Source organism: Triturus cristatus, chromosome 2_2 (assembly GCF_964204655.1).
Source record: "Triturus cristatus chromosome 2_2, aTriCri1.1, whole genome shotgun sequence".
Classification (NCBI taxonomy): Eukaryota; Metazoa; Chordata; class Amphibia; order Caudata; family Salamandridae; genus Triturus; species Triturus cristatus.
This window is the reverse complement of record NC_140582.1, coordinates 1,003,069,609-1,003,096,861: the sequence shown is the minus strand read 5'-3', so window position 1 is coordinate 1,003,096,861 and position 27,253 is coordinate 1,003,069,609. Positions and strand designations below refer to the sequence as shown.

General features: G+C 48.1%; 1 protein-coding gene and 1 non-coding gene across 2 annotated transcripts in view; both read right to left on the bottom strand.

Annotated features, from left to right (window-relative positions):
* Positions 1-139, bottom strand: part of LOC146863063 (28S ribosomal RNA) — a 3,780-nt gene extending 3,641 nt beyond the window's left edge. The window contains exon 1 of the ribosomal RNA XR_014978681.1: positions 1-139. This exon is cut by the window's left edge and continues 3,641 nt beyond it. This is a non-coding gene — a ribosomal RNA (28S ribosomal RNA).
* The window catches only part of STK32B (serine/threonine kinase 32B), a 1,850,878-nt gene that overhangs the window by 1,516,615 nt on the left and 307,010 nt on the right, over positions 1-27,253 (bottom strand). The gene's annotated exons all lie outside the window — the stretch shown is intronic.

The following is a 27,253-nucleotide window of genomic DNA, read 5'->3' as shown; positions in this document are numbered from 1 at the left end:
CGCCCGCTGCCGGGCAGGGATTCGGCGCTGGGCTCTTCCCTCTTCACTCGCCGTTACTGGGGGAATCCTGGTTAGTTTATTTTCCTCCGCTTAATAATATGCTTAAATTCAGTGGGTCGCCACGTCTGATCTGAGGTCGTAGTCGGAAAAAGGATGCCGGAGCGTCAAGAGGGTTGCCGGGGAAGTCAACGCCCCTGCTGGAGCAGGGGCCTGGTGTACCCGGCAGCGCGTGCCCTCTTTGTCCGGATCACGTCTGGAGGGGTTTCACCCTTTCTGGGAAGCCGGCCGCGGAGGAGAGCGCCCGAGGCGCGTGCGCTCGGGCAGCCGGTGGGACACCACGGACAGCCATGCGCGGCATGCAGCCAGGCACCCCGGAACGGGCCCGGGGCAGACCAGTCACCCAGAGGCAGGTACGTATCTGGGCCCCTGGGGGCCCCGGTGGGTGGGCCCAGGGTCTGGCTTCCCCTGTTTCAGAATCGCCGGACCTCACAGAGGTCCGACTGACCCTCTTCCTAGTAATCCAGAGGAAAATAACCCCATTGGCAAGCATTGCGCGCGACCAGATGGCCGAGGGGATAGGCGCGACCAGATGGCCGAAGGGACATGCGCGGCCAGATGGCCGAGGGGACAGGTGCAACCAGATGGCCGAGGGGAAAAGGTGCGACCAGATGGCCGGGCTCAAAAGGGAAGCCATCTGGTCGCTTTGTGCCCCAACAAAAGAGTGAGCGGGTGCCGGGGCATGGGGGACCGGAAGTCCAGGGCCCCAGCTGGGCCCCAGCCATGGAGGCTGAGTGGGGCACCCGACGGGCCCTCCGAACCGGGGCCCGCGGACACCTTGGCAAGCAGGGGAGGCCTGCACGGGACCGACAGACCCCAGTCCCGGACGGGGCCCAGGGCCGGAGCACCCAACCCGGGCCCGGCGGGGCCACTGGACCCAGCCGGGGCTCCCAGGCCAGGAGGCGCAGGTTGAGACTCCCCGGGCATGCCGCACCCCGTCCCGGGCACCCTGCCATCAGAAGGACCTAGGATGGAGCCCGGGGTGGGGAGGCCGCCCTCCCTGGGGCCCTCAGGGGCCCGGCTGGAGCTCCTGAACCCAGACGAGCAAGGGGAGGCTCCCTGGCAACAACAGAACCCCGTCCTGGGTTTTTTGGCAGTGCCGCAGGCCGGGGGACGGGGCCCGGGCCGAATCCCTGCCCGGGGCCCAGTGGGGCCCCTCAACCCAGCCGGGGCTCCTAGGCCTGGAGGCGAAGGGGAAGCCTCCCTGGGCCCGCCAGACCCCGTCCTGAGCACACTGCCACGCGGCAGGACACAGGACGGAGCCCCCGGGAACTCGTTTGGGCACCCTTCCACGCAGCAGGACTGAGGACGGAGCCTGGGCCCCTGGACCCAGCCCAGCAGGGAGAGGCCTGCCGGGTCTCATCTAGGGCAGCCTGCCACGCGTCAGGCCCCGGGACAGACCCAGGGCTGGGGCAGCATCCTGGCCTGTCCAGCTGCCGGCTGAAGACCACTAGGCCAAGAGGGGTCCCAGAGTACCCTATCCCTAGTAATCCGGAGGAAGGCTACCCCCCTTTCTGGTAACCCGCGTGCTCCGATTGACGGAGGGACCCTAGGGGCAAACGCGCCCGGCCTCCTGGAGCCCTGGCTGGGATCTGGGAAGCAAATGGACCCTCATCGGGACTTCCAGGCCGGCCCAGCCATCTGGTCGCCCCATTGGAAAGCATTGTGCGCAATCAGATGGCCAAGGGGAGAGGTGCGACCAGATGGCCGGGACCGAAAGGACTCCATCTGTCCAACCCTGAGCCTTCGCGCTAGGGTTCCCGCCTGCCCACGCAGGGCTCGGGGGCTGCAGGGCATGGGGCCTGCAGGGCTCAGGGGGCTGCAGGGCTTGGGAGCTGTAGGGCTCCGGGGCTGCAGGGCTGCAGGGCTCCAGGGCTCCAGGGCTCCGGGGCTCCGGGGCTCCATGGCACTGGGGCTGCAGGGCTCCGGGGCTGCAGGGCTCGGGGGCTCCGGGGCTGCAGGGCTCCAGGGTTGCAGGACTCCGGGGCTGCAGGGCTCCAGGGCTGCAGGGCTCATAGACCCCACACTGGGCCTCAGGCATAGGAGGCCCGCAGGAGCTCCCGGGCCCCGAATGACTGGGGGACCCATGGATCCCGTCCTGTGCACTTTGCCCCGCCGCGGGCTGGAGGAGGGAGCACCGGACGCCCCGGAGAAGTGTCGTCCGGGCTTAGTCTGAGAACCGCCATCCCCAGGAGGGGCGTCCCGGCATACCCTGCCCCTAGTAATCCGGAGGAAGGCTACCCCCCTTTCTGGTAAACCGTGTGCACGGAGTGACGGAGGGGACCATAGGCCCGGATGCACCCGACCTCCTGGAGCCCTGACTGGGATCTAGGAGGCAAATGAGCCCTCTTCGGAACTTCCAGGCCGGCCCGGCCATCCGGTCGCCCCATTGGAAAGCGTTGCGCGTGACCAGATGGCTGAGGTGCGACCAGATGGCCAAGACCGAAAGGACTCCCATCTGTCCAACCCTGAGCCTTCGCGCTAGGGTTCCCACCTGCCCACGCAGGACTTGGGGGTTGCAGGGCACGGGGCCTGCAGGGCTCGGGAGCTGTAGGGCTCCAGGGCTGCAAGGCTTCGGGGCTGCAGGGTTCCGGGGCTGCAGGGCTCCAGGGCTGCAGGGCTCCGGGGTTGCAGGGCTCCGGGGCTCCAGGGCTCCAGGGCTCTGGGGCTGCAGGGCTTCAGGGCTGCAGGGCCCGGGGGGGCTCGCAGACCCCACACTGGGCCTCAGGTATGGGAGGCCCGCAGGAGCTCCCGGGGCCTGAATGCCCGGGGCACCCATGGAGCCCATCCCGGGCACTTTGCCTAGCCGCGGGCTGGAGGAGGGAGCACCGGATGCCCCGGGGAAGTGTCGTCCGGGCTTAGCCCATCTTGTCCCCGCCTGAGAACCGCCATCCCCAGGAGGGGCGTCCCGACATACCCTGCCCCTAGTAATCCGGAGGAAGGATACCCCCCTTTCTGGTAAACCGTGCGCACCGAGTGACGTAGGGGACCATAGGCCCGGACGCACCCGACCTACTGGAGCCCTGGCTGGGATCCGGGAGGCAAATGAGCCCTCATCGGGACTTCCAGGCCGAGGGGAGAGGTGCGACCAGATGGCCGGGACCGAAAGGACTCCCATCTGTCCATCCCTGAGCCTTCGCACTAGGGTTACTGCCTGCCCACGCAGGGCTCGGGGTCTGCAGGGCACGGGGCCTGCAGGGCTCGGGGGGCTGCAGGGCTCGGGAGCTGTGGGGCTTCGGGCTGCAGGGCTCCAGGGCTGCAGGGCTCCGGAGCTGCAGGGCTCCGGGGCTGCAGGGCTCCGGGGCTGCAGGGCACCGAGTGACGGAGGGGACCCTAGGCCTGGACGCACCCGACCTCCTGGAGCCCTGGCTGGGATCTGGGAGGCAAATGAGCCCTCATCGGGACTTCCAGGCTAGCCCGGCCATCTGGTCGCCCCATTGGAAAGCATTGCACATGACCAGATGGCCGAGGGGAGAGGTGCGACCAGATGGCCGGGACCGAAAGGACTCCCATTTGTCCAACCCTGAGCCTTCGCGCTAGGGCTCCCGCCTGCCCACACAGGGCTCGGGGGCTGCAGGGCACGGGGTCTGCAGGGCTCGGGGGGTTGCAGGGCTCGGGCGATGTAGGGCTCTGGGGCTGCAGGGCTCCAGGACTCCTGGGCTCTGGGGCTCCGGGGCTGCAGGGCTCTGGGTCTGCAGGGCTCCGGGCCTGCTGGGCTCCGGGGCTGCAAGGCTCCGGGGCTGCAGGGCTCCAGGGCTCCGGGGCTGCAGGGCTCGGGGGGCTCATATACCCCACGCTGGGCCTCAGGCATGGAAGGCCTGCAGGAGCTCCCGGGGCCGGACGCCCGGTGGACCCATGGATCCCGTCCCGTGCACTTTGCCCCGCCGTGGGCTGGAGGAGGGAGCACCGGACGCTCCGGGGAAGTTTTCTGGGGTTAGCCCATCTGGTCCCCGCCTGAGAACTACCATCCCCAGGATGGGCGTCCCGGCATACCCTGCCCCTAGTAATCCGGAGGAAGGCTACTCCCCTTTCTGGTAAACCGTACGCACCGGGTGATGGAGGGGACCCTAGGCCTGGACGCACCTGACCTCCTGGAGCCCTGCCTGGGATCGGGGAGGCGAATGAGCCCCCATCGGGACTTCCAGGGCAGCCCGGCCATCTGGTCGCCCCATTGGAAAGCATTGCGTGCGACCAGATGGCCAAGGGAAAGGTGCGACCAGATGGCCGGGTCCGAAAGGACTCCCAGCTGCCCACACCGAGCCATAGCGGTAGGGCTCCCACCTGCCCTTGCAGGGCTCTGGGGCTCTGCACCAGGGACCCTTGTCCAGGGCAGATGGACACTTGGCAGGCTGCAGGACGGGGGCTCCCAGGCCCTGACCTAAACTCAGGAGGCTCGGAGCCGGTCCCTGCTTCTCAACGCAGCCAGGCCGGGGAGATCGGGGAGCCTGCCCAATCACGAGGTACCCCAGTCCCAGGCACACGGTCCCTCAGGTTGTGCACTCGTTTTCCACAATTTCTTTCAAAATTGTGCGTAGTTGCGCTAGGCAAAATCCGCCCAGCCCTAGTTAAGATGCAGGATTCGACCGCCACGGTGGTGGTCGCATCCTGATCCGGTGTGAGGGACCGCCACATGTATGGTGGACGGACTCCAGTCCAACCGCCATCCTAATGAGCCCCATAATCCAGATAACTGCTTGATTACATTATCAGTGGTGAGGAATTGAGATTAATGCTCTTGAACACTCGTTTTAGCACTACATGATGGCCACTACTTGTTTTCTAGTTAGAGCGGTCTGTGATCGTGTGATGCACTAGATGATTTTACTTAAGTAATTTCACAATCTTTTGGGCGTGTGTTCCTGTCTACTTTTCTCAAAACACACTGCACTACTCCTATTTCTTCATGAGTTCTTTGGGCTATTCGACAAAGAGTTTTCACATTTTCTGCATGCCGGTTGGTTTTTACACAGGTTTTAAGAGCACTGAGGCTACATGTCACGTGCATTTGAAACTGTGAGTCACTTAGGCAACTAGAAATAAAATTTGCTTGTTCACACTGGTGACTGTATTTTAGATTATACTATATGTACAGTATCTTGATGTGCATGTATTGTATTTGCAGCCCTGATGAAGCCCTGTTTAGGGAGAAACACGTTGGCTGCACGTTTCAAGAATTGAAATCATTGAAGAAGATTTTGTATCCGATTAAAGGCTCAAGAGCGTTTCTTTCTGTTATATGACTGTTTACACCTGTTGCCTCTCTTTTTTTGTGTAGTATATAGTAGTTTTCATGGTCCATAAGCAGCTGACCTTAGAGGTGGGCAATAGCTTACTTTAAAAAATGTAATTTGCTGTTGTGTTTTGAAGTGACTAATTGGGCTGTTCAGCTTTAAAATCATTGGCTGCTTTGTTCAAATTTCTAGAAGTGTTAAGCTAAGGAGAGATCATCACTAGAGGACTAATTCTTGATGACTATGGCAATGGCCCCTTTCCCTTCAATTGTACAAACTTTGTTGAACCACAGAGTTTAGATAATGTAAGAACACTAAGATCGGATACTAACCCCTGGAGATTGGTAAAACTGGTCTCTTGACCATCTGCTCCTCTCTACTACCAGGAACATACGTGCACTGCCTGTTGGGTTATTCCTAATGGTCATTTAATTAATGGGATATAACAACCTCTAGACCCAGAGAGTTTCAATCATTTAACAGTCGGCTGCTGCAAGCCCCTCTACATGGCCAGTCCAGCCTTCCCACATACCCAGGTATATAGAACAAGTGAGGTACAGGAGTTATTTTAGCACTTACCTGAGGGAAAATCAAAGGGTAAAAAGTGTGTATAATATCAACCCATATTTTAATTATTGTTTTCATGCTGAAACATGTTTAGCTTGGTTAATTGAGACCTTGAGTTTCCTGAAGTAAGTTATATTATGTCAGTTCCCATACAGACACATTCAGGCTTTTGTGTTGTCACGCCAACTGACGCTAACTGATACCTTGTACACTAGCAGTGGTGCGTGACATGACATCCTGTTTATGATTGAGATTCAGTGATGGAATTTATAGTATTGAACAACAAATATTTGCATGTTGGCTGAAAAAGTTTTAATCATAAGTATTGATGATTATTTTCTGCACAACTATAAGCTTACATTTCAATTAAACTTTTATGATGATTTAAGTCTATGAGTATCCTTGAGCTGAGTGCTAAAACCAATCTTATGTATAATAGAAAACAACAAAATTCCTTTGATTAAATTATTGAAAATGTGCATTGAGCTGATTTGTGCATGTGTGCTCATCCCATTAACAAAATAAAATGCTGTTTTTGTAATTATCTATATTAGTGTTTATGCAGAGGAGCATGGCGCACACTCCCTTCTGTAATACCAAAGAATTCCTTCACCAGTTCATTACTAACTAATATTTGTACCGCTGCAGTGATAACTTCCATCTTTATTATTATAAAAACAGTATTATTATATTTATTTTTTATGCTGATCTCATTCCTGAGATACAGTATTAGTATTTTAATCCTTACTTTGATTTCCTACATAGGACTGCTAGGTCTGTCACAGTGAAAATTGCCTTCAAGGCACTGTCAGTTTAGGGCTATGTTAGCTTTAATTTTCCACATCTCACTTTTAAATAGAATGTACTGTATCTTGGGGCTACAGGGCTTTGAGAGGGCTGACTAACAAACACTTAAAGGGTAGGTTTTTACCTGTTATGTTCATAGGTTACACTGCTGGTTTAAACAGCAGCAGCCAGGCTACAATGGTAACCATGAAGCCAGCTTTTCCTTGTCACACTTGTGGATAGAACAAAGCGGCAGTCCATGTGTGACTTATAACTTTCCATGCCATAGGTGAAGCTCCTACACCATGTACTATGGCCTTGTAGGAGAGTTAAAATTGCTAGTCAGGGATTAGCCAATTTCTACATGTCTCATGGGGCAGATCACGTACACTGGGCACTGGACAGAGCCTACACCTCATCAATGAAGTTCAGTACAAAATAGGGTGACCACATAAAAAGAGGAATTTTCTCACACAGGATATGAAAAGAAGTTAAAAAATTTGCAATCCTGCCTTAATGAAATCCATTGTTTCACATGTTCCTATGGACTACTTGCATATCTGGATTGCTGGTTTTCCTGTATCTGGCCAGTAAGGAATTGTCAAATAGGTCCTCTTAAAATGTGTCTTTTCTATACTATGATGGTAATGGTTTGGATCTATAATTTGGGATTGTGTGGGGTCTGCTGCATATTGCTTGGACCTTGTTAACATTTTAAGTGTGAGCTTGATGCTGTAGCATTTCATTGTTCTGTCAGGGCAATGGAGTAAATTACTCTGTTGCCCTGGTGGAAGGACTGCCCACCAGATTTATAAATGACCACCAAACTGGGGATCATTTATAAAGCATTCCCATTAACTGCCATCAGAATGGCTCCTGTTAATGCATTTTTCTGTTTGGTGCAGGGCTGTGTCAGTGGGACAGACGCCTGTATAAAATTGTTTCCTGTTTTTTTTTTTTCAAAAAGAAAATCTGAAAACAGGATTTTCTTTTTGAAAATAAAAAATGCAATGCTTCCCTCACCATGTAAGTCCTCTCCCCTGTGTAGGGTAGCATTTAGTAGTTTTGCCACTTACACCCAAGTTTTCCTGGCAGTGACAGACAGTGAAAACTGACCTATCATTTCACCAATCTAAATTAGATGGGTGGAATGGCAGGTCAGCCTTCACAGGGCCATTGGAGTAGTCCTTGACCATGCAGCATATGACGCTGTGGCCAAACCTAAGGTCCGTCTGCATATACATCTGATGAGAGGACAACTATTTGGCAGGGAGGGCCCTCAGTTGCTGTTGCGGTGGAGTTCCCTTCTTGCCACCACATGAATCGGGCCCTAAGTAGTGAAGTCAGTAGTAGCTACTAGTGAAGTCAGTGCCTACAGTAGTTTCCATGTCAGTCAGTTATGGACAGTATCAAAGACACATAATTGGTGGTGGTGAGGATGGCAGCAAATTCCACTATGAGATGCATTTCAACCACTTACAGTTGGATCTGAAGCATTGTATCATTTGGATAGAAACTTCCAAGTAATACTCTAATATATTTTCAATCTAGGGTGGAATCTACCTACCCTTATTAGCTTGCTCACTGCCCATCCTCTCCTTACCACTGAATCGTTCTGGTCACAAACTCATAAGTAGTGAAGTACAATCCTAAGGTTAGCTTTCTTATGCAATCAACAAAGAGAATAAGGGGCATAATAATGCCTGTGCACCAAATATTCCAGATGCAAAGTCACAATTAGCAAGTGCAGCAGAAGCACTGCAAACATTTCTGAGTTTCAAGGGAAATCAGCATGAAAGTTGAATTTGCAACCTTGCGATTTACAAAGATATGCAGATTTTCTTTGTCTGCCAATACACAATGTATGGATATGCAAATGTGTCTCTTCTTCTTCAAGCAGTGCATAAGTGCAATCGACAGCTCGCAGCATCATGAATGTAGCATACTTCTGAACCGACCACACTTCACCAAAATATGTATTACTGGGCAACTCTACCAACCATGTACAACAAATGCACAATAAGTGGCTACTTAATCGACCACCCAAACCTGCTTCAAGGTCTCATTAGCGATACGAAAGTACTATACAAATTCTTCACTAAAACAAAAAAAAGGTGAGTTACCACATAAGAGCCATCAAAAGGTTTTAACCACTCACAGGAGAAGCAAACTTTAAGACATGCACAGGGAGACAGCTCCCCTTCACTCCAGATTAGATCTGGAAGCTTAGCAAATGATAACTTGCTTTTTCCAACTGGAATCATAAGTTGATGTAAATCAGCTGTCATTCTGCCTTGTAATATTGAGGCCCAGCTGCATAAGTCACACATAAAACATATAACCTGTACAGGCCTTCGTGTCTGAATGGGTAGCATGGGCTGCGCAGTGTTTGCAATTTAGACTGAATGCTTCAAATCATTGCAGTTACAGAAGACTACATATCAATATGGTTTGCTTGTAGCAAGCTAAAAATATAATTCTTGCAAATATAATTAGGAAAATTGAACATGGATTTTGATTAAATAGAATGCAAAAAATGACTTTTTTAGCTTGCTTGCAATATTCCTCTCTTTGAAACAAACTGTCTGTTGAGTCGTCTCTAATGCCATGCTTAGGGCTTGGCTCTAAGTCTGGGCAGTGAACTCCGTTCTGCTTGCGGCGTTTGCAGAGTTTTCAGCACTCCTCATTCGCGATCATCAACCTCAAGTTGGCAAGCGCGAGCATGGAAAATCAACCTCCCGACGAGATTTCTCAATGCGGGCTGTCGGATTTCTCATTGTGAGTGGTCGCTTATGCTCACAAACACTCGCATTGAGAAACCGTCCATTCGCGTTGAGAAAGCTGCCGCTCGAGTAAAAACCCTACTTGAGCAGCAGAAAATAAGCAGTGCCCGCTTGCGCTGTTCATGGTGCCGTTCGCGATGATTGCACAGTGCAGACAAACACCCAGCATTGAAAATCACAGCAAACGGCATTTAGATAACGCACTCCGCCGCTTGCTGAGTTCCGCGTAGGGCGGCACAGGTTTTTTTGCACTTCGTGAAGTTCTGCATAGTAGAACTCTGCAAACTCTGCCCAGGCTTACTTGGTTCCAGAAGTATTTTATTTCTGTCATATTTACTCACAACTCGGAAAAGATATGCCACTTTCCCCATTGTAATTCATCACCGGAAAAGAGGGCTGGCTAATTCCACCACCTTCATGTTGTCAGCCATCTTTCCAGTGCTGCTTGCCACTGACCATAACCTGCTGAGACAATGGTCTCCCTGGCCTCATCAGAAGAAGTCTAACACTATTGAACGATGAACTCCCACAGTTTTCTGTTCTGCCAACAAGGACCCAAATGGAAACCAAGCAACTGTCCTAATTTCAGTTTCACAGAATATGAGGAGCTTTTCTCCCAATATAGTGAAGTCAGGTGTGCTTAGAAATAGCCTCTGCAGGTGACATCATTCCTAGATCCTGTTTCCCAATGGTGGGGGGAAAGCTGCTATTCATATACGTGGATGATCTTTGTCTCAGGTAGCTTGAACACACTCCTGCTTTAAGACAAGCCCGACAGTGGATCTCTACTGCCAAAACATTAAGGATAAGAAACCCAGTACAGAAGACTCTCTCATGAGCAGTGATATGCTCTGTCCTATGAAATGTACGCTTTATTTCATGAAGACCTTCATGGATTGATTTCAAGGTTTGACAGCTGAACTAATCACACTGTTATTTTTATTTTCAAATGGCCACTGTAAACAGGCCTAGTTTCTATCCAAAAAGCATTGACTTGCCAAGGGGATTTGCAAAAGACAATAGCAGTCCTTCCGGAGCAGGTTGTTCTATTGCTTGAGTGGTCCCCTGGAGCACCTTCGCCATTCTACCTCCCTGCAGTTGTAGGCTGAGGTGTCTGATCTGCGAGTTGTATACACATTGCCCTGTAGTGCTGGGACACAGTGCTTGGTATATATGGTGCACAATCTCCTATAATTCTGACAGTAGGAACATTCTTGCTAGAAGGTATCAAAAGGAAACCAGCAGAAGAATTACAAAAAAAAGGGTTTGAGTCACTCGCTCAAGGAACTGTCCAATAAATTGTCATAATGGCATCAATTGTGTTGGCACAAAGACATGTAATGTACTTTTAATTATTTGGAGCCTCCCAAAATTGTGGCAGAGAAATGTGAGTGGAACTGAGATCAATTCATTGAGGCAGTAGGTGGAAAAGATAAACTACTCCTAGGCACTCTACCCCCCTAGAAAATAAGATGTATTGCAGACAAGCCAGTTTATTTTGCTCTGTCCTATGTATCATTGTTTATGAAATGTTTGCTTTTCCAGTGCCAGTTTAGGGAATGTATCATCTTGCTCTGTCTTTTTTGTAAGGATGACTAGAATATAAAGGCTCAGCATGGTGTTGCAAGGGTTATCTTGAAAGCATGGTTTAGGAAGAAATGCCATACCTGAGATAAACTCTAGTTGGTTAATCGTATGAATGACTGCCACTCTGCAGGCAGGATGTGCCTTTGCCTGTTTTCCGATTTGTTTTATGGTTATATATTTGAAACAACTGTTACATTGCAATTTAGATTTGATTTTGCCTCCATTATGCCATGTCCTTTTATTGAGAAAAGCTTTGGTTTGCTAAATAAAAGCCTTATATGTTGGTTTTGCTGTCTTTTTGATTCTTCTATATTTGTTATAGTAAAGTCATCTGCTCACCATGGACACATTCTTTGCCAAAACAAATTGTATCTGCGTCTTTTTATCTTTTTGTATTAGATTGTGATTGCTTATATATTCAATGTTTTATGGCTAATTTAGCTGAAATGAAAATAGAATGTTGCTGTTGCTTATAATGATGGTGATTATGACACTAAACATGAATGCAATGCTCCCTCTCTGAGCTGATTGATAGCATAGTTGCCAGGAAAAGTCTAATAGAGAGAGCACAAGATATTGAAGATTCTTTAAAGACCAGCTGCATGACTGAGACATTGTATTCTACTGACAGATCCGAATTTAGGGATACATTTACTAATTTCTGTTGCAACCAAAGTTGTTATGCTGTGTTGTTAGGAGGAGCATGAGCATAGCACAGCCATCTCCACTAAGATACGGCACTGCTCCTCTCTGACACAGCACTAGCAAAATTGGCTAATTAGCACCCCGCACACACCTATGTACAATAGTGCAGAGGAGGGCTTGATGTCTAGCATTGGTTTTGTACTGGAAGGGTACCAGTTTGCATTTTTAGGCTCACTGCATGCCAAACAGTAGTGTGTAAAAAATGTAAGCAGTAGGATCTAAACTGTACTTTGGGGATTGGTAATGTTTTCCGGGCCAATTGTTTTCACTTAAACAAATGAATGAGTTTGAATGCGTCATTGAGTGGATTTAAAATTAGTGGCAATGTTAATGAGATATGTATTCAGCATTGAACACATTTAGATTAATTGTACTGTAATATGTGTCACAGATCATGTGATGCTATGCAAAGGATAGAAATTATAGAGGATGAGTGGGAAGAACCAGTGCTTGCTGTTTGTATGGGAATGGGACCTTTCCAGTACAAACTACTTTGCCAAGATAAAGTTAAACATGTTTACACATTGGATGTGTGCTGTCAGTGCAGCACACATATAACGTTTGAAAAAGGGAAGGGAAACTAAAGGATGTCTCCAACTTAGCACCTGGCTCGGGGGTCAGCTTTTGGCAGAAAGCACTGTCTACCATTCTCAGTAGAGAGGGTCTTGCCTTTAAAACCATAGGCGGTGGCACAGGAATAACATTTTAGACTACTTTCTGGTGCAAATAAGGTTTGACACTTGATGGAAAGTAAATACTTTATAAACACTTTACATGAGTTTGTAGCAGACACTTTTTGTGATTTTGTACCAACACAAAGAGTTGATAAATCTGACTTTTGTGCTTATAGGGCATTCTGCTGGATTAGTAAAGATGACTGGCAGAGGCCGGTCAGTCATAATTACTGAACGCCCTACTTGACATGGATTGCTAAACCTTCAGTGCAGCCGCCAGTGTTCTGACAGTTGTTAGCTTTAGTGAGCGGGCATCATGTTTGGTATGTCAGCTCAGCCAAGTATTTGTTAGTCCAGGAACAAGCCTACAAACCATGAAGTTGTTGCTGACAAACAAAATAACGAATGACTCTGAAGTGTAGCGAGTTTTCTCCCTGTAAGTCAAAACCATAAATTGATTTCCCTTCCTTGGACCTCTATGCTTTGCATGTGGTCTACGGCCCCGCCAGCTAGTGACAGTCAACGTATCCTAATAAGGGCCGGGGAACCATCACCACCACCTGCCGCTCTATGGCAGATAAGTTCACAAGTTGATGTTGTGCATTGGTGGAGCCAACTGAGGCTCTGCTGGTGTAAATCAGCACCTTCACATCCCGTAAATGAGGTGGGCAAACAAAATAATTGACAGGATAGCAGAACAGCCAATTCACGGTGTTTTCCTTCTCCACCATACCCTAAATGTCTTCTATAGTCTAAAGCATTACGTGTGTACTTTGTTTCATTAGCTCACATGCTCCTGATAGCAAAGCAAGTATGTTCCTTCTCAGATGCTGGCAACAAGGAAGAACATGTTCCTTCTCTAATACTACAAGACAAACTACTTAAGCATGACAGGACTCACTTCAATATACATATAGAGACCAGTACTAGATTTATTGGACATTCCACTATGGATGGGCACAATAGTTGCAGGATATACTCCTTGGTGTTTGCTACCTCGACTCCTGTCTGTGTTCTGTCTCCAAATTTTCCAAAGACTGACTTAGGAAAGGATGGCACAGGTTTACATTCTACTCCACTCCACATATGTATTTGGGTTCTGTGCTTGACATATTTTGTTCTAAAACTACTGCATCTGATTTCATTTTGCAAGGTCTTTTCCAATAGCAATATTTTTATGTCATTCAATATGTAACAGTACTTCAGTCACCACATTAAAAATGCACTCACCATCATAGAACAGTGCTGAAGAGGTCCAATAAACTGCTAATTAAGCTGCTTTTACTCAGAAAGACCAATCTGGGTTCTAGTTTTCAATTATATCATAGTCCGTTTTTAGAGCAGCCATATTGACCAATGACCCCAAGCCCAGTTAGTAGTAACCCCTGCATCTCTGACTAACAGAATGTTCTTCCTTTTATACTGCAGAAGGGTATATCCGAACTTCCTACATAAATGATGGCCCAGTCCATTTTACCAGTGGGAGGAAGTATAGTCTTTGAGCTTGGCATCTGCTATCAAATCCCTTACTTTAGAGACATTACACAATGTAGTAGACTTGATGTAGGCCCACGCAGAAAATGCACCAAAAACTTGAAATGTGCAACAATATGACAAAGCCATTTACCTAATGTGACTATGTGTCCATTAAATTTATTGTAATGCCCCATCAAACAAAAAATCCCTTATTCTTTGGGCAAAAAAGTCAAAGAGATGTTCTCACTTGCACAGGAGTTCATGCTGCACTCAACTTGACAACTATTGATGGAAAACCAACCATCTAATGCAATCCTAGTGTTAGACCTTACGGCGGTCTTTCCCAACACCTTTTGCCTTAGACCTCCACTTTTGCTGAAATTTGTTTTTGTTGGTATTAGGACTATGTGCACTTTACAACAGCTAACCAGTGCTAAAATTCTTGTGCTCTCTCCCTTAAAAGTGCTAAAAATGGCCTACACCTGATTGATATATTGAAATTACTTGTAACTCTCTTGTAGAGTGGCATACTATATGCCCAGGGCCTGTAAATGAAATGTTACTGGTGGACCTAGGGCACTTATTTTGACACCCACTTAAGTAGCACCTTAAAACATGTCCCAGGAATTTTATTGCAGCCTGAATGCAGTTTTAAACTGTCGATTTGTCTTGGCAAAATATCTCTCTTGCCAAGCCCTAAACTTTCCTTTAATAGCATAGAAATCACCCTTAAGGTAACCACAAGTAGCGGATGTATGATGATACAACGCGTACCATCACAACGCGGTATGTTACATCGCGGTTTTGACAACGCAAGTCGTTACATCGACTTGCGTTGGAGGGCGCTGTATTTAGGAATAGTGTGAATTACTATTCCAACTCCAGTCTACGTACAGTAGGGAAGGTGTTGGAATAGTAATTCACACTATTCCTTAGTCTAGAGCGCCCTCCAGTGCAAGTCGGTGTAACGACTTTCATTGTAAAAACCACGATGTAACCATACCGCGTTGTAATGGTTGCGTGGTAAAGGATGTTTCCCACAAGTAGCCTATAGGGTAGTGAACATTGTAAATAAAATGTTGCCCATGTACTTCTAAGTTTCACATGTCTTGGTAGTAAAAACCCTCCTAAATTCATTGTTTACTACTATGATGCCTTCCTCTCCGAAGGATATTACATTTAATAAGTGTAACTTTTGATATATGGTATAGGTAAGAATTTCGTATTTGGTATTTGAGAAATTGTAATTAAGATAATCTTTAGTGGTAAAGCTGGGTTTTAAGTTACAATTTTGCAAATAAAGTTGGCATTTCCCTGCCCTATTTGGTGCCTGCAGCCTGTAACTGGATCACATGACTCGATGTAGTTGACAGTTGGACTTTGTTTATCCGTCCCAGACAATCACACATTAGAGTGATTAGGTGTGCCAGGATAGGTCATCAACTGGCAGGTTGAGGGTGGAGCTGGCAACAGCTGACTTGCAACTGAATAGGTTGTGCTCTTCTTCTACACAAAGGAATTGTCACCACTGCATTGTTCATACAGCCAGCTTGGAGCCAGGGCAGGGGAGTCAGGAAACATCAAGCACTTAAAAAAGACTTTTCTAGAAACGTCCTCTACTTCAAAGAAGGCACCAAATATAAAAATAGGACCCTCAGACCCACCCTTCAGTTCACCTTCTGGACCTGAGGTATGACTTTCAGAGGCCAAGTGATGCTGTGTCCTGCTGTGCACTCCACAAGACTGCTTTGCAGCACTTGGAAGAACTGCTTTGCTTCCTGGAGTCTGTCCTGAGCCCTCAAATCCTGCTTGAGCCCATTTTCATTACTTGAACCCAGGACTACCAGAGTGACTCAAAGGGCAATCTGGCTGACTCCTGCTCATAGCCTATGGGGCAGAAAAGGTTCCAACCATCTTGAACCAGCACCTGGTCCCCAGCCTGAGTGAGTCCTAAACCACCAGTGGAGCCCTACCAGTCCTCGGCCCTTGGTTGTGGTGTCCCCGATAGCCAAAATCCAAGACTTGGGACTAAAAATAGTTTATAGTCAATAACATATCTGAGGAAAGATCAGGACCAACCTGCTCGTCTATTGGCCCAGGGCGCATTGCCAGTTGGCCTGAATTTGCAGCAGCACCCGCTATGTTCTTCTCCGCAGCAGCAAATCCTATTTAGTGGTCCTTCACCTAAGGGTATCCGGCCTTATAAAACTCTCGTCTCAAAGTCCGAACATAGAAATCTTTACTGCAACGTCGTCCAGCGGCTTCCCGATAATGATGCTCCATCCTCGAACTTTGCCTGCAGCCTTGCCTCACTGAACCTTACCTTCTCAGAACGCTTTTCTTCTAACTTTCTTATAAGTCTGATGCCAGCCTGGCTCAATCCAATTCTTATATCTGACTCACGCTCCATCACAGTTGGCCATATTTTTCGACTTTGACCCAGTCTCGTGAGACTACGGGCCAGATGTAGGTAATCCGTAGGTAATCCACAAATACCGAATTCTTAATACCGAATTTTACCGATTCGGTATTAAGAAATCAGTATTTCTTATGTAGGTAATGAATCGGTAAAAAATACTGATTCCTTAATATTCCTTATTACCAAATCGGTAATAAGGAATACCTAGTGATTCATTCCTATGGACTTGGAGGCCCATAGGAATGAATCTAAAGCCATTCTGTATTAGCAATTCGGTATTACCAAATCGGTAATACCGGGAGGTATTTCAAGGGTGCCAGGGTGTCCAAAGGACACCCTGTTGCACCCCTGAAATGTGCCCGTGTGCACATGTGGCGCACATACATGCCCTAAGGGCATGGATGTGTGCCACACGGCACTTAAAAAAAAATTCAAAAGTGAATTGTTAAAGGAATTCGTTAATTACCACCAACTTGAAGTTGGTGGTAATTAACGAATTCTAAAAGCACATAAGCACTCTTTTATGTGCTTTCTACATTGCATTTACCGAATCAGTAAATACCGATTCGGTATTTACCGAATCTTCACCTACATTAGGAATGGCTAATTACCGGTCGGTAAACCTTGAACTTTACCGATTTTCGGGGTTACCGGCCGGTATTTAGCCACCTACATCTGGCCCTAGATGTTTGAGGTTGGCGCTTTGATCTTTCAGGCACTCTTTTTTACCTCACACTTTAACAATTGATAACTCTAGCTCTACTATTTTTGTTGTGTTTGTGTCAAATATTTTATTAAAATATACAGTATTATTCTAAATTGATGTGATTTTTCTTGTGCTGTATTTTCACTTTATTACTGTTTGTGTCCTGCATACATTGTTTACACACTGCCTTTAAGTTAAGCCTGACTGCTTTTGTGCCCAGCTTACAGAGGGCTAAGCACAGGTTAATTTAGTGACTTTTGCATTTCACCCTGACAGGGATTGCACTGTTGCTTGAGTAGGGTAACACCCCACTGAGTCAGCAACCCAATTTCTCACACCTAGGAACAGTTTTGTACCCTTCCTACCCTTGGCGCATTACCTGCCGACTGATATATCTCCAGGTGCAAAGAAGTCTGGAGTGCTTTTAGATTGGGAGATGAGTAGGTCAAAGCAAAAGGAGAGCAGAAGAAATAGTTTTAAGTCTGCCTTACTCAAATCTGTGCCAGCATGATACAGAAGGCATGAGAGGAACACTGGCATACACTGGACAAGTGGTATACTAGGCTTTGTCATAAAGTGAGCAGCCTGAAGAGTACTGCCTCAAGTTTGTGATTCAAAGTAAGAAAAACATTCTCTGTAGGATTTCTTGGAGCATTATTGAAATATCACATGCAGTACAGACTTACCACTCAATAATTTGAACCATCAGTAGAACTGAACAAATCACCAGTCCAGAAAACTTGATACACCTTGACCTTTCTAGGGGCACTTCTCTCTTTCCAATGATTACAAAACACCCTTTCTGAGGACATGGATCTCTGCTTGATTTCTTACTTTCAACTTTACTGTTAAGGGTGATAAAGACTATAGTAACTCTTCAAATTCTTTAACAAAAGATGAGAATGATAGATCCCTTTTTGAAACCCTGCATCTAGCAACAGTCTCCGACTTCTGGAAGTGGTATTTTGGTTGACTGAGGCAGTGCCCTAGCCAGGCAGAATCTACCACCCCTGTCAAAGGCAGGTGATTACACTTGTTGTATAACCTGTGCTCACCCTTGGGTAGCTTTTCACTGAGAAGTTCAGGCTTATCACAGAGGGAAAATGTAAAGCATTGGCAATGCACTCATTCACGATAAATACCCCATGCGGTACAAATCAGATTTTACACAAGACGTATGTAAAAATAGTTTTTATTCAACAGACATATCTATTCAATGCAATTTAAACATCATGTACTTTTGGGCATACATTGCACTTGGAAATATTACAACCAGTACTAACCCCACTCTTGTGATAATATGGAGAAAATGCACACAGGGGATAATTCCTAACCGCCCCACACAGTATGCAGCACACGTATGCAGTGCAACATGCTATATACCCCAGGCTCACCCCAATAATTCATATAATCCAGTCCATCATGTTTATAGGGGGTCATCCTAGGTCACAGCAAAATAAAAAACTTGTACATTCAGGAAAGTAGACCACTTTTTAGCAGCACTGTGGGCCGGAGCCACACAGGTAAAACCAGTGTTTAAATGTAAAGTGCCTTTGGTATGAAATCAACGTAGAAAACCACACCGCCGGCCAATGTTGTGAAACACCAGCAGTACACACGGTCAACCCACGTGCACCCGCTCCTTCCGCACCACTACATGGAGCTATTAATACACACTTAGCACCCTAATGCTGTGCACTGATACCCAGCAGGTCAATTTGATAACACTCTGCAGACCCCACGGCCCAAACCTCCCTGCGGCCGCTAGTTCACCCTGACTGTCCCATGACCCAGGATGGAAGATCCCCAGGTCTGGGTTCTCAGGAAGAGATGGAGAAAGTAACACATTTTAATTGAGAGTTAGACTTAAACAACAGGGGTTTGGCTGCCACTCAGGAATTCACCCACAGATCTCAAAAACACAAAGGAATCACATATTCTCTTGACTCTGTACCTGGACGGAGGAGATCCATCTGTTCCCGCCTTGCCTTCAGCCTACCACTCCCCTGTGCCTTTCAGGTGGGGTGTCCTCATAGTATGAGAAGGCCCATCCAGGATTGGCTGAGGCGTGAGTGATGCCACCCTAAACAGGGGCACAATGGCGTCCCACAGGCCTGCGAGGGCGAGCACAGTACATGGAATATGGCTATCCAGTGGGTGGCACACTCAGTGTACGCACCACTTCCCGGTGGATTCAGGATGGGCGTGCGCACCTTCCCTCTGCAGTACAGTGGGAAGGTGCCCAGAGTCCTAAGGTTAGGTGGAGTAATGCGGCAAAAACTAGGAGGAAAAAGAAAAAAGTTTTGGCGTAGTTTTCCCTAAGAAGGGCCATGTCCAACACCGACAGAGAGCTTTTTTTCTATTATTGAATCCTGTTCCTTGCAGTATCTTGATCCAGCTATCCACACTCAAGGAGGCCTCATCAGATTCAGTTTGGCAAGGAAATAGTGGGAAGAGACTCAACTTCATAAAAAATTTAACAGCAAAGGAAACTTTATTCAATTCAATTTCAAGTCTTTATTTCGATTTTCATCATAAAAGACAACATAAAGGTATTAAACAATTTTAAAAGAGGGATACAAAAAAGAAGAAGGACCTAAATCTCATCATAAATTGAAAATGTGACGTACATAGCAGCGACATTAATAAATAAATATCACAATGTTAAGAATCATAAGAAGTATTAAAAAGTAACCAAATAATCAAATGAGGCGTAATTTATATGCACGAATAATCCAAATCCAGTGGAGAAATTTTGCAACGGCAATAGTCACAGATTGGGAAGTGTTTGTTTTAAGACACCGCAAAGCCTCAACACCTGTACGAAAACCCAATAAAAGACAAATTGGTTTGAGCCAGACCCGCCTTGGAATTTTATACTCCGGACAAATAAATAAAATGTGCGCAATATTTTCCCGTAGTGCTGGGAAAAAAGGACAATCAGGGATTAGATCTTTACGCCATTTGGCAACAAAAGAATTAATAGGGAGGGTGCCCACCCTGAATTGGTGGTATCGCTTTCTGTCCTCCACAACTGTAATACAGTTCTAATAGTTTTCAACAAGGGCCTGTCCTTGAGTGCCAAATAGTCCGAGGTTAAAGACGGGCCAATGCTTGACCCAAATCTTCTTTCTGAGACCACCCGCCAATATAAGTCTTTTAAAACTTTTCTGGGGGGAAAAATGTGTGCTGTGGGCTCTTCCCATAAACTTGCTAAGCCCATAGCAAAGTAAAGTAACCTGACCTCCCTCATCCATAAGATCTTATGTGCTTTGTCAGCCCCCCTAACGTCCAGGAAAGCCCGGGCATACTCAGAAAGTTCAGGGGTAACCCAAAGCCGCCTCCAGTAAGCCACTGGTCTATATCGTGCAACATCCTCTAAATGCAAAACCCCCAGGTCTTAATAAAGGGGAATAAGAGGAGTGGATGTAGGAAGGCCAGTAATTATACACAAAAACATGTTTTGGGCCCTAGTCAACTGGGTAAGGTTACTATAGCCCCACAGTTCTGCCCCATAAAGAGTCGCCAAACCTATCTTGGCATCATATATTTTAAGGGCTGGTATCATGGGTCTAGTGTGAGACAGGTGTAGCTCTTTTGTTAATGCACCCGTTAACTGTGCATGCTTTATGATCACTTGATCTATATGCGGTTTCCATTCCAACTTCGACGCAAGGGTCATACCCAAGTATGAAAAAACCTTAGTCTGCTCTAATTTAATTCCATCCATCACAACAGTCCCTCTAACATGTTTGGACTTGTGTAGGACCATAAATTTCATTTTGGTTACATTTACAATAAGACCATGGTCTTTACAGAAGACTTCAAACATGTCTATGGCTTTTTGTAGGCCCTGTTGGGTCTTGGAAATTAAAAGAATATCATCTGCAAACATCAACAGGGGAATCAACTTACCATCCAATTTTGGAGCATCAGTAGGAGTATCCTTAAAATAGTTGATCACTCTGTTGATGTATAAGGAAAAAAGAGTCGGGGCTAAAACGCACCCTTGGCGTACTCCCCTAGCAATTGGAAATTTATCTGTGACGCTGCCTGATTGATTCCATCTGACTTGGGCAAAATTGTCCTCATGTAATTTCATTTAAAAAGTTAAAATATCTATAGGCATACCTTGATCTTTAAAAACTGGCCACATTTTTGCTCGAGGGACTAAATCAAAAGCTGATTTAGGATCAACAAAAGCTGCAAATAACATACCCTCACCCAACTGAACCACCCGCCAATAAATTAACAAAAACCTAAATACCTGATCTATAGTACTTGTGTGGCTGCGAAAGCCTGCCTGGAGTGGTGATAGGACTTCCTCCTCCTCAATCCACCCTTGAATTCTTAATAGGACAAGCCTAGCTACCACCTTCTGTATACAGTCGATCAGGCTTATGGGCCTATAATTGCCTGGATCAGAGCGCTCTCCCTTTTTAAAGACCGGAATGATCTGGGCGCCCTTCCAGGTATTAGGTATGGGGGAACCGTTGGATAAGCAATTGGCTAGGCACAAAATGTAAGGTGCCCACAGTTCCTTGTCATACATAAACAGGTCAGCCGGAACCGAATCTAAACCTGGTGCTCTACATCTAGGGATAGAATTCAATACCATACGCACCTCATTTAAATCAAAAACCAGAGGAGTTATATCCATAGATGGAGAAATAATTGCTGTACAAATCCCCTCATAAGCATCTACAGAGGCAAACTGAAGCATAATGCGAAACCCACAAATTAGGTGGCACAAAGTTGGTAGGTTCATTGCTTTTTGTACCCCTACCCCACCTGACCATGTCCCAAAAGGAACACATTGATCGTTCTTTACTGGCAGAGTGGAGGTCCCGCCAATAATCCTGGTCCCAAGCTCGTTTAGCATCGTATTGAGCTTTTTTATAAGATGCACGAGCATTCCTAATGCAAGCAATGTCCTTGGTTTTGACTGCGTCTGACAAGGTCTGATATGCAAGCCTACATGTTGTCCCATACCATTGGCCCTCCTTTCTGGGAGGCCTATTGGGTTTTGCATGAATCTGTTTAATAAAAAAGACTCTAAGTTGATTAAAAAAGTTTGTATGGATAGTATTTGCATTTCCCATATCTTCCTTCTGAGCAATACAGTTTTGTAAGGCGTCAGTAGCTTTAATAGTTAAATTCCTAATAGTTAAAATCTGCCTCTCATTTCTTAGACAATTGACCCATTTAACACGCCTTGAATCATTAGATTGGACAATCTCCACCTTCCTAGCAGGGACCTCCTGACAGTTAATCTTAAATAATTTAAATGATTGTAGTAGGGGGTCATGGTCACTTTCCACCCTTTCCACCACTAACATATCCTTAATGCTAGGCCAATGTTCTTTATTGGTAAGTATATAATCAATGCGGCTTTTACGTAGTCCATTTTTGAACGTAAATGCCCCATGTTTGTCGGAGGCTGATCTGCCATTTATTGCACGAAGCCCTTGTCCTATACACAATACCTTAAGCTGGAATACAGCCTCAGTCCATTTGTTTATTGGAGAAAGTGTCAGGTGGGGAATATTCCAGGTACAATCCTCTTCTAAGGTGAGATCGATATCATTAGTGTCCAAAGGTTCAAAGCAGCAATTAAAATCACCCGCTACTATGACATCACCCTTGCTACAATACATGTCAAGAAGCAGGTCCAACTCCTCCACAGTTTTTGAGGGTTTACCCCCCGACAGCCCTCTGGAATAGATGTTAAAAACAAAAAGATCCTTTTGACCAGGGCACTGGACAAGAATAAGTAAAATGTCATTACTATTATCCTGTTTAATCCAGGTTAAGAGTCCCCCCTTAGCTCTTCCATGGAGACTCGGGACAGCGGGTACATAAAAGCTGAGGTAACCATGTCTATAATCTAAAGCTGTCGACCAAGTTTCCTGCAATAATATGATATCCCTGTTTTCAAGGAACTTGGACCACTCAGATGACGCAACTTTAGACCTAAGCCCTGCCACATTCCAAGAAACTAGAGACGAGAAAACATTTTCGTCGGCCCTACCTAGGGTGCCAGGTAATAAAACTTCCTGCAAGTCTCCTATAACTTGATCACCAAATTGAGAAGCCTCTTGTGCATGATTGTTGGTGTTGGCAGGACCACTTGTCTGGGCTATGTCCATGGACACTAGGCAGATTTCACCGTGTAGACCTCCACCAGATGCTGCATTTGCTCCAGAGAAATTGGGTGGAGGAGTGCCTAGCGGACCTAGATCTTGACCATTAACAAGTCAATCGTTACAATCTAATGAACTCAACACCTCAAATCTATTACTTACTGGGATAAATCTAACATGAGGATCGAGACGAGGAGCATAATCTCTCCCTCTAGTGACAGCTTTAGGGCATGGCGGGTAAAAATACCCTAGAGACAGGATATTAATACGATCTTGGTGTATCCTCAAAGAGCCTGCCTATCTTAGGATATGATCAACCAATTAAGGGGAAGCGAAGTTAACAACGACACAATCTCCCTCCATGTCCTGCTTAGAGTCTCCCACCCAATCCACCCTTCAAACCATCTTAAAGTTGTTGTAAAGGTTGTCCCCCAACACTGTTCTAGTATTCAAGAAATGTAAAGCTTTATTTTTAAGTGATGACCAATGTTCCTCTTTACCGTCCAATGGTTTAGGGACATTAGCCAGAACTATGGAGTAAGGGCAAGCCTCAGGGGAAAGATGAAATTTAATGTGTTTCTGGGGAGTATGATGAATACCATTGGGACTACCCCCGAACCCTCCACAACCAGAAGTAGTGCCTATTACAGTAGTTGGAATATGTGATGCAATTTTTGTCTGAGCTGCTACCTGTTCACTCAATGCATGCCCTCCAACATTCAAGCTAGTAACTATTGGTAAACGGGTAGGAGCACTATCAAGACATGTTGCTGTCAATTTTGTCTCTATCCGAGATCCCTGTTGGTTTAGTACCTGTCTTTCCAAGGCTGATAGTCTGTAATCAATTAGCTCAAGTTTTTCCATAACAGGAATAATGAGAACCTTGAGGCGCTCCTCTACGATCCCCAATAATCTAAGCATTTGGTCACCCACAATGGGGTTATCTGATATGGAAGTCGTTTGGACGGCCTCTGCATGAGACTTGGGTTGGTTGGCCTGAGTCATTGACTATCTACTTGTGAACTCAGGCCAATAGTAGAATTACTTTTCCTCGCTTGTTTGGCGTGTGGTTTGCTACCCTTAATAACACCATCTGCCTTCCGCTTCCTTTGTTGCTCTTTACCTCTAGTAACATGCTCAACCCGTGCCTGCCTAGTGTGTGTATTAGGGGGGAAAGCAACGGGCTAAGACCGAGAGGGCAGGGAGAATTTATTGTATTTGACACCCTAGAATGGGTATCATTGGTTGGTGCGTCTAGGCTTTGTAGCCCTTCCATAGGGGCTTGGAAACTCCCAATTAAAGCAATCGTAGGTACATGGTTCAAAATATTAGTATTGTTACTAGATGGATCAAGAGATAGCCTCCTTTCTACCAATTCTATCTCCTTGGCTACAGCAGTTTCAGCCCGTTTAAGATATGTATCCAATGTCCCAGCACCCCCTTTAGGATTGGCAATAGGTTTGGCCATGTTACTGACAACCTTCGCAAGGAACAGGAAAAATCCAAATCCACAATCAAAGAGGGCCCCACACAATAGTCTGTGTTCAATAATAAAGAACGGAAGTCACTTAATAACTTATCTGATCAATGAGGTTGTTACGAATATTCCAGAGCCAAATGGAAAATGAAAGGGAGCAGGCCCGACCCGGCCTACTCCGGCCTCGGATGGCCACAGATGGCCCCGCCCTTGTCCCGGGCTTAGCCCGGCACCGTCCGCGAGAGTCCCCCGGTGCGGGAGGCGCGAGGTGAATTTAAATGGTCAGTGCGGGAGGGATGGGCCGCTGATGCTGACGCTGCCCCACTGCCTCCTGGAGCGTGAAGTCCACTGGCCGCCTGCTCTGAAAGTAAGTCTCCCCCAAGGCTGCAACAACGCTGCGCGTCCCGCGAAGCGGGAGGCGCGAGGTGAATTTAAATGTTCAGTGCGGGAGGGAGGGGCCGCTGATGCTGATGCTGCCCCACTGCCTCCTGGAGCGTGAAGTCCACTGGCCACCTGCTCTGAAAGTAAGTCTCCCCCAAGGCTGCAACAACGCTGCGCGTCCCGCGAAGCGGGAGGCGCGAGGTGAATTTAAATGTTCAGTGCGGGAGGGAGGGGCCGCTGATGCTGACGCTGCCCCACTGCCTCCTGGAGCGTGAAGTCCACTGGCCGCCTGCTCTGAAACTAAGTCTCCCCCAAGGCTGCAACAATGCTGCGCGTCCCGCGAAGCGGGAGACGCGAGGTGAATTTAAATGTTCAGTGCGGGAGGAAGGGGTCGCTGATGCTGACGCTGCCCCACTGACTCCTGGAGCGTGAAGTCCACTGGCCGCCTGCTCTGAAAGTAAGTCTCCCCCAAGGCTGCAACAACGCTGCGCGTCCCGCGAAGTGGAAGGCGCGAGGTGAATTTAAATGTTCAGTGCGGGAGGGAGGGGCCACTGATGCTGACGCTGCCCCACTGCCTCCTGGAGCGTGAAGTCCACTGGCCGCCTGCTCTGAAAGTAAGTCTCCCCCAAGGCTGGAACAATGCTGCGCGTCCCGCGAAGCGGGAGGCGCGAGGTGAATTTAAATGTTCAGTGCGGGAGGGAGGGGCCGTTGATGCTGACGCTGCCCCACTGCCTCCTGGAGCGTGAAGTCCACTAGCCGCCTGCTCTGAAAGAAAGTCTCCCCCAAGGCTGCAACAACGCTGCGCGTCCCGCGAAGCGGGAGGCGTGAGGTGAATTTAAATGTTCAGTGCGGGAGGGAGGGGCCGCTGATGCTGACGCTGCCCCACTGCCTCCTGGAGTGTGAAGTCCACTGGCCGCCTTCTCTGAAAGTAAGTCTCCCCCAAGGCTGCAACAACGCTGCGCGTCCCGCGAATCGGGAGGCGCGAGGTGAATTTAAATGTTCAGTGCGGGAGGGAGGGGCCGCTGATGCTGATGCTGCCCCACTGCCTCCTGGAGCGTGAAGTCCACTGGCCACCTGCTCTGAAAGTAAGTCTCCCCCAAGGCTGCAACAACGCTGCGCGTCCCGCGAAGCGGGAGGCGCGAGGTGAATTTAAATGTTCAGTGCGGGAGGGAGGGGCCGCTGATGCTGACGCTGCCCCACTGCCTCCTGGAGCGTGAAGTCCACTGGCCGCCTGCTCTGAAACTAAGTCTCCCCCAATGCTGCAACAATGCTGCGCGTCCCGCGAAGCGGGAGACGCGAGGTGAATTTAAATGTTCAGTGCGGGAGGAAGGGGCCGCTGATGCTGACGCTGCCCCACTGCCTCCTGGAGCGTGAAGTCCACTGGCCGCCTGCTCTGAAAGTAAGTCTCCCCCAAGGCTGCAACAACGCTGCCCGTCCCGCGAAGTGGAAGGCGCGAGGTGAATTTAAATGTTCAGTGCGGGAGGGAGGGGCCACTGATGCTGACGCTGCCCCACTGCCTCCTGGAGCGTGAAGTCCACTGGCCGCCTGCTCTGAAAGTAAGTCTCCCCCAAGGCTGGAACAATGCTGCGCGTCCCGCGAAGCGGGAGGCGCGAGGTGAATTTAAATGTTCAGTGCGGGAGGGAGGGGCCGTTGATGCTGACGCTGCCCCACTGCCTCCTGGAGCGTGAAGTCCACTAGCCGCCTGCTCTGAAAGAAAGTCTCCCCCAAGGCTGCAACAACGCTGCGCGTCCCGCGAAGCGGGAGGCGTGAGGTGAATTTAAATGTTCAGTGCGGGAGGGAGGGGCCGCTGATGCTGACGCTGCACCACTGCCTCCTGGAGTGTGAAGTCCACTGGCCGCCTTCTCTGAAAGTAAGTCTCCCCCAAGGCTGCAACAACGCTGCGCGTCCCGCGAATCGGGAGGCGCGAGGTGAATTTAAATGTTCAGTGCGGGAGGGAGGGGCTGCTGATGCTGACGCTGCCCCACTGCCTCCTGGAGCGTGAAGTCCACTGGCCGCCTGCTCTGAAAGTAAGTCTCCCCCAAGGCTGCAACAATGCTGCGCGTCCCGCGAAGTGGAAGGCGCGAGGTGAATTTAAATGTTCAGTGCGGGAGGGAGGGGCCACTGATGCTGACGCTGCCCCACTGCCTCCTGGAGCGTGAAGTCCACTGGCCGCCTGCTCTGAAAGTAAGTCTCCCCCAAGGCTGGAACAATGCTGCGCGTCCCGCGAAGCGGGAGGCGCGAGGTGAATTTAAATGTTCAGT